This window comes from Artibeus jamaicensis, unplaced genomic scaffold, assembly GCF_021234435.1.
Source record: "Artibeus jamaicensis isolate MK-2021 breed Jamaican fruit bat unplaced genomic scaffold, CSHL_Jam_final contig_2162, whole genome shotgun sequence".
NCBI classification, from domain to species: domain Eukaryota; kingdom Metazoa; phylum Chordata; class Mammalia; order Chiroptera; family Phyllostomidae; genus Artibeus; species Artibeus jamaicensis.
This window is the reverse complement of record NW_026521441.1, coordinates 8,322-18,888: the sequence shown is the minus strand read 5'-3', so window position 1 is coordinate 18,888 and position 10,567 is coordinate 8,322. Positions and strand designations below refer to the sequence as shown.

The following is a 10,567-nucleotide window of genomic DNA, read 5'->3' as shown; positions in this document are numbered from 1 at the left end:
AATCTATTTATTCCTCATTTATATTAACCTGCCAATATGCTGCTTTAATAGACACTCTGGACTTAAGTTGTGATAAACAGAACCACCCCCATCCCAAACTTATCTCTTTCCAGGTAAGTCAGATGTAATCTCAGTAAAAATTGATTGTTTCTGCTCCAGATGAAATTCATCAGCAAGTCCAAGTCCTTGTACCCATAAAATATTCTTGAATCCATCTACCTGTTTCATATTAACTATCTCCACTTAATTTCAGCTAACATCATCTCTCATCTGAGAAACTGAAATTAGCCTCAAGTGTTGTCTTCCTGCTTCTATTCTTCTTTCCAAACCATTCTTTACACAGTGTATCTGTTCAGTGGCTTTGCATTTCTGAGGAAGAATCTAAATAAATTTAATGTCTTTTAAGTACTTAAGTGATTTGCATGCTGTCCCAGTTTCATGTCAGATCACTGTCTAGTCGTCTCTAGACACTGTTCTCCTTTCTGACCCTTCAGCACACAAAGTCCTTTCATAGCACAGAGACCTGGCACGTGCTTCCCTTCTGTGTAGAGTACTTTTCTCTTACCGAAGGTCATGGTTGACTCTTGCTCATCATGTTTTTCTTGGCACAAAAAATGTCTCCTGACAGGTTCCTCTGTGGAAGAACACAAAGTTGACCTCTCCCGCCACACTCTACCATATCTTGTTTACTTCCTTTATAATCCTGATCCATATTCGAAACTGTTATTTAGATATCTGTTTATCATTTGTCTTGCTGTTAGTATTTTCATCAAACCAGGCAAATACTTTGTCCCCACAATGCCTGAAGCATATTAGGCCTTAGTTAAGTACTGGCTAAATTTGGAATTATAGGAATTTATAGCTGATTTCAGGAAATCTAGAATTTCCCAAAATGAAATTCTAGAATTTCATTCCCAAAATGAAATCTAGAATTTCCTAACAATGAAAACTTCAGTGTTAGCTCAAGGGAAACATCAAGTAATATAACAAAGCAGCACCTAATTAAATTCTATATGTGATATGGGGGGGGCTTCATCCACATAGCCCTCCCCCCCCCGGGTGCCATGATTGAGAATAAGTGTACCAAGACATGATCTGCTTGGGGAGGAAAGGTGGCCAATCTCTCAGAGGAGAAGAGCCTTAAGCCTGTTCCTCAGTGGGGTTTTATTGGGTTCAGTTTGCACAGGAATACAGGTAAAGCTCATCAATCATTGTCAGGCAGTAAGGATCAAACAATAGATAGCATTCAAAGAACTATGAGGGCTTATTCTGAGTCTGGGTCAATTAGCTAAAGGGCCATAAAACTTTGGGAAACAAACTCATTTCATGCTTGGACCCTTATCATTTAAATTGGGGACATCCTGAGGAAAGCAGGTTTCACAGGATTTTATGCATTCTTTCTTAGGCCTGATTACTCTGGGGAACCACCTTTTCCAGCACAGGGCTACACTTACCTCCTGCATTGTTTCAGGTTTAAGTCAGGTTGGGTATGTGGGCAGCCAAGAGATTAGGAGACTTTTTGCAGACAGAATGGGGACTCAGGCTATGTCAAAGCCGAGGGGTGAGGCTCTATCACCCCCTTTTTCTATAGCCCCCCAAGCCCTTCCCTGATGGCCCCATCATGACCGTGCCTGTCTTAGGTTGTCCATCCCTTAAGGAATCTTACCCATAATTGGCTAATCAGTCATTCACCCGGGTTCAAGCAGGGTGAAGTAAAGGGGGAAGAGATGGCACCCTAGCTGGGAAGATAAGCTTTGTCTCCTTAGTGGCTCATGGTCCTAAGGTCTTTTACTCAACCTTAGCCATGGGAAGTTATAGCTTCTGAAACCAGGCAGGGCAGTTCCCAACATCATGATAAATATTAAGAAGCTCTGTAAGCGTTAAAAGAGGTAGAAAATACTCATAAGAGGAATATAAATACAGGTATCGTGTAGAGGGAGATAAAGCCAAGTTTTACAGGAAGGAAATGCAAAGGTATAAAAATAGGAATTTAGCAAACAGTTTGTCCTGATACATAATTTAGAGATGAAAGGGCAGCAAATAGGTTTAACTATTTTGTAGAGCTTTAAATGCTAAGTTGAGAAATCAGTTATAGTGAAGTGAGCTAAGAATCAGTGATATATTGGGGCAAAAAAGCGCAGTCAATATGATATTTAAAAAGTATAATTTAAAGAAGGGGGTCAGTTATGAGTGAGAAAGGAATAAGTGATATAGGAGGAGTGACAAGGAGATTATTATACTGTCCATACAAGAGTGGATGAGAAACACGGTAGCAGTGACCATGAAAAGGGAAGTGGAGGAATGTGTGTAGACAGCATTTCAAAAAGTAACGGAAGGATTGTTGATTGGCTGTGAATTGAATAAAGATTAGAATGAGTGAAACATTACTGGAAGCTTATTGTTGCCATTGGGGGAAAAAAAAGACAAAACTGAATTGGGGTCAAAACACACATAGACATGTGCATACTCTCAAAAAAAGTACCATTATTCACAGATGATACAGTGTGTACCTAAACATCTAAAATAATCTATAAATGCATAATTAGAATTAAAGAGTGAATTTAGGAAGTGTACTAGAGGTGAAGTCAGTATATATTTAAAAATGTATTCCAGCAAGCAGCAATAGAAAATAAAATTGAAAACAGATTAATAACAGCCTCTATAAACATCAAATATCTAGGGAAAATTGAATTAAAGCTGTGCAAGATTTAGACACAGAAAGCTACAAAACCTTACTAAAGAAGAACTGAATAAATGAAGTACAGTGATCCTTCACCTATCACGGGAGTTATGTTCCTGAGACCCCTGTGATAGGTGAAAATCCATGAAGTAGCAGTGTTCTATTTTTATTATTTATACATATTTTAAGGCTTTACAAACCCTTCCTACACTCCTATAAACACTCTCTCATTAACCTTTCCCATACTCTTATAAACACTTCATATGCTCTTAAACACTTTCTACACTCTTAAACCTGTGTAATTTTAACAACACGTAAAATTCCATGTGGGTTTAAATCCCGTAATACAGTGAAGCCGCAATAAGTGAGCCGCAGTAGAGTGAGGGACAACTGTAATATTCCACTGTTGTAGCTGGTTATATTGTAAAAAGGCCAATTCTCTCCAAAGTAAATATTAGATTTAACACAGCCTCAGTCACAAGCATGGCCTGGGATTTGACAAGCTGTCTGGAAAGGCAGGGAGCCAGGAGAAGCAAGAGAGACTCACAGCACAATGAAAACAGTGTGGGTATTGACATGAAACAGACCAGTAGAAGGAAATAAAAAGTCAAAATGTAGACTACACACACATGCTAATAACAGCTTTTGCTGGATTTGACGTGTTGCCTCTGTGTTTAGATTTATACTATTTGTCTATGCATTATTGGACTACACTTACACAATTTCTGTACCTCCTGACACTGATGTGTTACATCATATATAATCAATAAAAATTTTATGTTACATTAAAGAAAGTTGTTCCTTTGTATTATACAACAAATACTTATCAAGTGTCTCTTCTCACTGTTCTGGATGATTGTGACCGACGGCTTGATTGCACCAGCAGTCTCCCTTGTTTACCCCTTCTGTACCCATGGCCTTCGAAGGTGCCCTGGCGCCCTGAGTCTAAGCCTGGTCACTGATTGGGCTAATCAGACTCCTGCAGAGTTCGCCTTAGTAGAGGCTTTTTAAAATGCTTGCACATTTCAGGCATCTTTATATCACTCTGTCATTACCCTGAGAACACACACACGCACCGACCTGCTGTAGGAGTTTGACAGATGTGGAGAGAGAAGCCAGGTCATTCCGGCTCAGGCCATCCCACACCAGCTGGCCCTAATACCAGCAGCCAGCTGGCCAAGGACACATGAACATGCCTGGCATAGATCAGCAAAACCCATAGACCCACAGACAGGTGCGAAGTAATACGCAACTTGTTTAAAGCTACTAAATTTCAGGGTGACTTGTTAACTAACAATAACTGACACCGTGGCGATAGAGCGTGCCTTCGTGGTAATTATTTTCAAGTTACAAACATACGTGGTGTTAGATGGTGATAAGTGCTATAGGAATGTAGGAGGAGTAGGCAGATTTCCTCCAACACAGTTAATTTAGGTTTAGCCGATGAATAGATCCTATTTAAACAACAAAGGAAATACAGTTTTTAGAATTGCCTTTATAAAAAAAATGAACTTTTATCTTTAGTATAGTTTTAGATTCACAGAAAAAATTGTCCAGGTAGCACAGAGCTCCCACACCCTCCCCCCCCCCCCCCCAGTTTTGCCTGTGTTAACACCTTGCAATAGTGTGGTTCTTCTGTGACGGTTAAGGAGCTGTCACTTATAAATGATTAAGCCCGTACTTTATTCAGACGTCCTTAGTTTTTACCTCCTGCCCTTTATTTGTTCTAGCATTTCATCCTGGACATTGTACTATAGTTAGTGTGTATGTCTGCTTACGATCCTCTTTGTTCTGACAGTTTCTCAGAATTGCATGTTTTAAAAACAGTTTTCATGTGTCATCCTTGCACAGGGGCCATGCTCATGTTCTCCGTGTCATTCCAGTTTCAGCGCATGTGCTACCTAGGCAAGCAGGGATTTTCCATTTTTTTTTAATTAATTTATTTTTTGAGGGGAAGGGAGGGAGGAAGAGAGGGAGAGGAATAATCAGTGTGTGGTTGCTCTCACACGCCCCCTAATGGGGACCTGGCCCACCACCCAGGCCTGTGCCCTGGCTGGGAATTGAACCACTTGACCCTTTGGTTTGCAGGATGGTGCTCAGTCCACTGAGCCACACCAGCCAGGGTGGATTTCCTGTGTTTTTGATGACTTGACAGTTTTGAGGAGTTACAATCAGGTGTTTTGTACAGTGTCACTCAGTTTAGATTTGCCTCATGTTTTTGCCATGATTGTATTGGGATCCTGTTATTGGAATACCACAGAAATGAAGTGCCGTTCTAACCACATCATTTCAAGGATGCATATGATTAACACCACTTGTTACCGCTGTTTTCAATCTAGATCACCCAAGTGTGTGACAGTTTTCTCCACAGTAAAGTTTCTATTTCCCACTGTCTTCCTGCTGTGGGTTTTCAGAGGAACTTCCTATGAGCAGCACAGGATGAAGGGGTGGGGAGACAGGGGAGAGTTTTCATGTGATTTATTTGGAATTCTTTTGAATGAGAAATTTGTCATTTCATCCCCATGTATTTATTCAGTTATGTTTATATCAGTACACACTCCTGATAATTATTTATATTCTGGTTATAATCCTGAATATGAAATTTGTTGGCAATTGGAAGTTCTTTTAGCTGGTTGTATGTCCCTTTGAAATACTTCCAGTGTGTGTGTGTGTGTGTGTGTGTGTGTACTTGAGCATTTCTTCTCTGCCACTACAAGGTGCTACAGGAGCATCTTGTGTATTTTCTAGGAGCAGATATTTTTCTAAGAAGTGGAATCCTGGTTCCTTCTGTTGCAAAATAGTATTAGAAATGAAGAGTTAAGTGCTGGGCATGCTCACTGCTGTTAAGGTGTAGCGGCTTCTACGTCCTCTCGGCGGCCAGAGCAGACTGCATTCACAGTGGCCTTTTCAGGAACTCAGTAGTGTCTGTATGTTGAAGGCTGTCATTATATTCTTACATGCATAATTGCTCATGATTTTCTACAAGGATAAAACCTCTGTAGGTTTGTTATTCTGAATCCCAGTAACTGGAAAGGTATTTTATACCTTTAAGAAACAATCCTTAAAGTTGTGTGTTCAGAAGAACTTCTTCCCCATGTATTATCTTTATTAGTAGTTGGTTACTGATTTATTGCCCAGTAGTAGAACTTAAGATACTGTTGGGGGAAACTAATGCTGGAATAATTTTCATCCATTCCCTTGTTTGAAAATCACATGGTAGGCTTGTCAACCTTAGGTGTCAAGTATGAGTAGGAGAATATTGAAGGAAGGGTTTGGAACTGCATTTCTCTTCATTTCCATAGCTTATCTATATCCTTGATAAGTTCTCTGTAGGGGAAATGAAGTTTTCCTGCATTTATTGACAGCCTAATGTGACAGAGGATTTGGCAAATGTGGCACTGAAGAAATAAAGGTTGGTCTTGTCTCAACACATTGCTCTTGGAAACATCTCACCTCCGGCATAGAAAAAAAATGGTGTGACCTTCCAAAGAAACCAGTGAAATACGAAGACAGAGCCTAGCACAGCACTTCCTGAAATGAATTAGAGATTGATGATGAAACTGAATAGAGAGATGATAATGCTGAAAAAATCCTTCATGTATGGTTTAAGGGGTTGAGGGAATGAAATACACCCGCTGGCTGGGAAGCACGCACAGCAAGCCATTCCCATCGATCATCCCATATCCTGGGATGCATGGCGCTGCCTGATTTCAGAATCTGGCATTGTTTTAATGAGGTCTCTGCTAGAATATCACAAGACAGTCCAGTACATCAGTTTCAGGACACTTAAGCTGCATTTGTATTAAAACAATTACGTATCTATCACTTTGTTAGAAGGAAAAGAGAGACTGGTTAAAGGAGAGTGTGATGGGCCATCCCCAGACCTGAATTGACACTATTTTTCAACTTTCTCCTCACACACGTGTTTCCTAATGTAGGCCAAAGACATCCATGTATGCACGACTTATTCACACTCAAAAATGGTGGATCCAGACAACTGATGAAATACTGAACTCCCTCCTCCTGTCACTTGACGCACAAACAGTACGAGTACTGATGGTTTCAAGTAGCAAAACTGACTCTCTGGAGGATCAGTCCGAATGCCAAGATGGACCTGTGACAGCCACACTGACTGTTCAATGCAGTTATACCCGTAAAAGTGGCCAGGTAAGGATGGTAATATGGGAGTCTGCTTATCCCTCACAGGGTCTTCTGTCGGGGGTTTGTGAGGTTTTCTTATCGAGGAGTTGACAAAAGTTATACTGGTATGAGCAAGCTAAAGTCTGCCTTAAAGATCACCACCAGATACATGGAATTAGTAAATAATTAGGCACATGTGAGGATGTTAGGGGAAAACAAATCTGATTTTTCCAATCCTGGGCTCCTAAGGCATCATTTTTAGGGACCAAATGTATTTTTTCATTTTCAGCCAAAGTGAGGACAACCTTATCCACAACCAAATCCTAAGATGTGGAAGATAAGGTGTTCTTTTTATAAGAAAAATGATTTTTTTTGATAAGAACTTGAACTATAGCAATCAGTGTATTTGCAACATTTAACTCCTGAAAAGGAAATTTTAAAAGGCTTTTCACTTTGCTTCATTTGGGCCTTCAACATGCAAGTGTGTATATCAGCCAGACATTTTAAAATTGTGGCGTGAGTCTCATCTAAGCCTTCTTTCCCTCCCTTTCTCCTTTTCTTCCTTTCTTCTGGCCTTCCCGCTCCACTCCTATGCAGAACAGTCTTGCTCTGGACCCAAACTTGAATATCACAGCCATCTAAATTTCTGCCTAAAAAGCAACCTTACAGTCAGTGGAATGTCTTCATATTTAAAGGCAATTTTATTGCTGTTGATTGTGGATTATCAAAGTATTACATACAGGAATAATTAGAAATATTATTAGAAATAATATTTTCTCCATAATAATTTAAATAAAAACTATTAGAAAATACTACTTTAAATAAATAATAATATTATTAGAATATTTGCTCCATAATAATTTCTAAGCCAAGAGAACATCAGTTACCAAACAGGAGAACTTCATCAGGCTGAAACACCACCATAAAAAATGTCTCTACTGCTTCCAAATCTATGTGATTAGATTGCAAGTTTAGAGGCAAAAAAGGAAAATGGGTAAGGAATGAACAGATGATAATTGAATGGAGAGAGCCACTGAAAGTACGCTTTCCAAAATTCTGTAGTAAAAAGCGGTGGCCCAATGATTGCATGGTTTCAAGGAATAGACTATTTAAAAGAAAAGTGAGAACAGAGGAGATTGAAGGTGAGAGAGACAGTGATGAAATAGAAAGCAGAAGTGAAAAAAAACTTGAGAAAGTTTTTCTACCTGGATATAGGAAGGGAAAAAGATAAAGGGTAAATACATTGAGAAGGTACAGACAGTGGAGTTACAAAGAAGTGTTGAGGTGGTGGGAGAAGCTGGCATCAAGTTTTCTATGTAGACGCTAGAGTGGGTGTGGAAAAGTTTAAAACTTTAGTACACAGGATAAAAACTCGTATAAGAAAAGGTCCATTGGATGTTCTCAGTGCCAATCCCCTTTACTGGTGGTCATGTACCCAGCCCTGACCTCTGTGCCTGAGGGCTGCTAAGTCCAGCGGCATCCTCTTGTAGAGTATGACCGCCCCTTCCAAGTCAGACGCTGGTGCACATTGGCACAGAGGTGCAAAGACGTGGACGGCAGTTCTCAACTCAGAGCAGGACCAGCTTTGTAGGTGCGATTCATGATCCAGGGCTTTGTGGTGGAGCAGATTAGACTCCAGAATTACTGAAACATGTCCTTCCTGGACTTCCTCCCCTACCTTATTCTGCAGCCTTACTATTTTCCTCCTGAGGGTATTAAATGGGATAAATCACTGAAATGAGAATTTCTATCTCAGGTTTAGCTTTAGGAGACAGGCATGTCTAAAAGTTTCATGGGACTGCAAAATGGTGCTGCTGGTACTGCTGGCGCCACTGCTTCTGCTGATGGTGCTCTTGGTACTCCTGCTGCTCCTGCTACTCCTTCCCTTCTGCTGCTGCTGCTGCTTCTGCTTCTGCTTCTGCTGCTGCTGCTAGTGGTGCTGAGGCTGATGCTTCTGCTGCAGGTGCTGCTGCTGCTGCTGGTGCTGCTAGAGCTGTGGCTTGAGGTGTTGAGGAAGCCTGAAGAGCCATTCTGGAGGTCCTCGCTGAGGGTGGTCAGGGAGCCCCAAAAGCCATTCTGGAGGGACGAGCTGGGGGTGGTGAGGGAGCTAGAAAAGCCATTCTGGAGTGATTGATTACCTGGGAGTGGTAAGGGAGCCCCAAGAGTGATTCTGGAGTGATTACCTGAGGGTGGTGAGAAGCCACAAGACCCATTCTGGAGTGCTGAGCTGGTGGTGGCGAGGGAGTCTGAAGAGCCATTCTGGAGGGCTCACCTGGGGGTGGTGAGAGAGCCCGAAGGGCACTGTGGAGTGCACACCTCAGGGTGGTGAGGGACACTGAAGAGCTATGCTGGAATACTCACCAGGGGGTGGTGAGGGAGCCCAAGGAGCCATTCTGGAGGGCTCACCTGGGGTTGTTTAAGGAGCCAGAATAGCCATTCTGGAGGACTCACCTGGGTGTGGTGAGGGAGCTGGAAGAGCCATTCTGGAGTGCCAAGCTGGTAGTGGTGAGGGAGTGTGAAGAACCAATCTGGAGGGCTCACCTGGGGTTGTTGAAGGACCCAGAAGAGCCATTCTGGAGGGCTCAGCCTGGGGTGGTTGATGAAACCAGAAGAGCCATTCTGGAGGACTCACCGGGGGTGGTGAGGGAGCTGGAAAAGCCATTCTGGAGTGCTAAGCTAGGGGTGGTGGGGGACCCCAAAGAGCCATTCTGAAGTGCTTCTTTGGGGGTGATGAATGTGCCCAAGGAGCCCTTGTGGAGTGATTACCGGGGGTTGGTGAGGGAGCCCCAAGAGCAATTCTGGAGTGCTGAGCTGGAGGTGGTGAGGGAGCTGGAAGAGCTATCCTAGAGGGCTCACTTGGGAGTGGTGAGGAAGCATGAGAAGCCATTCTGGATTGCTCACCTGGGGGGTGGTGAGGGAGACAGAGGAAGCATTCTGGAAGGCTCACCTGCGGGTCGTGAGGGAGCCCTAAGAGCCATTTTGAAATACTCACTGGCAGGTGGTGAAGGAGCCCTAAGAGCCATTCTGGAGAGCCGAGCTGGTCATGATGAGGAAGTCTGAAGAGCCATTCTGGAGGGCTCACCTGGAGGTGGTGAGGGAGAGGTGAGGGAGCTAGAAGAGCCATTCTGGAATACTCACCGGTGGGGGTGGGGGTGGTGAGGGAGCCCAAGAACCATTCTGGAAGGCTCACCTGGAAGTGGTGAGGTAGCAGAAAGGTCCATTGTGGAGTGCTCACCTGGGAGTGGTGAGGGATCCTGAAGAGCCATTGTGGAGTGCTCACCTGGGGGTGATGAGGGAGCACCAAGAGCCAATCTTGAGGGCTCACTGGGGATGGTGAGGGAACCCAAGAGACACTGCAGAGTGCTCTCCTGGTGGTAGTGAGGAGTGAGAAGCACCATTGTGGAGTGCTCACCTGGGTGTGCTGAGGGAGCTAGAAGCACCATTCTGGAGTGCTCACCTAGCGGTGGGAGTCTGAAGAGCCATTCTGGAGGGCCAAGCTGAGCATGGTGAGGTGGCCCCCAGAGGCATTCCGGAGGGCTCAGCTGGTGGTGGTGAGGTAGCCCAAGGAGCCATTCTGGAGGGCTCACCTTGGTTGGTGATGAAGCCCCAAGAGCCATTGTGGAGTGCTCTCCTAGCGGTGGTGAGGGAGCCCGAAGACCATTCTGGAGGGCCAAGTTTAGGGTGGCGAGGTAGCCCGAAGAGCCATTCTGGAGGGTTCACCTGAGTCGGTGATGGAGCCCCAAGAGC

General features: G+C 43.3%; 1 non-coding gene across 1 annotated transcript; it reads right to left on the bottom strand.

Moving 5' to 3' along the window:
* Positions 1-4,486: 4,486 nt before the first annotated feature.
* LOC119048083 (U6 spliceosomal RNA) lies at positions 4,487-4,593 on the bottom strand. The gene has a single exon (XR_005082258.1). It is a non-coding gene; the product is annotated as a U6 spliceosomal RNA (small nuclear RNA).
* Positions 4,594-10,567: the final 5,974 nt, after the last annotated feature.